Raw genomic sequence first — 511 nt, 5'->3', positions numbered from 1 at the left:
GTGCAGAGACACTGGGCGACTCGCCCAAGGCTGCACAGCTCATCGGTGACGGAGGGAAGTCGTATTTGACCCCGTATAGGTCCGATTTCAGTGCTCGTCGTCCCTAACGCTGTCTTCCTCAGATTAAAAAAAGAAAAAGAATAAAAGAGAGAGAGAGAGAGAGAGAGACAGAGAGACAGAGAGACAGAGAGACAGAGACAGAGAGACAGAGAGAGACAGAGAAACAGACAGAGAGAGAGAGAGACAGAGAGAGAGTTTTCTGGTTAGTATTTAGAATTTATGCATTTATTTCCAAAGCTCAGGAACTTTCGAAGCCCTGTAAGCATTATGGTAATTTCTTAGAGTGACGAGAGTTGCATTAGCATCTTACAGAGTTCACAGCTTTTCTGCAGGCAGCCTCATTTATCTTCATGGGTTTTTATTATAAAAGTATTTACATATTATACATATTTACAATTCTTTCCCACCACCAAAACCAACATTTTCACACTCAGTGCTCATGAATTTCTTA

The sequence above is a fragment of the Rhinolophus sinicus genome, linkage group LG15, assembly GCF_036562045.2.
Source record: "Rhinolophus sinicus isolate RSC01 linkage group LG15, ASM3656204v1, whole genome shotgun sequence".
Taxonomy (NCBI): Eukaryota; Metazoa; Chordata; class Mammalia; order Chiroptera; family Rhinolophidae; genus Rhinolophus; species Rhinolophus sinicus.
This window is presented reverse-complemented; position numbering follows the sequence as displayed.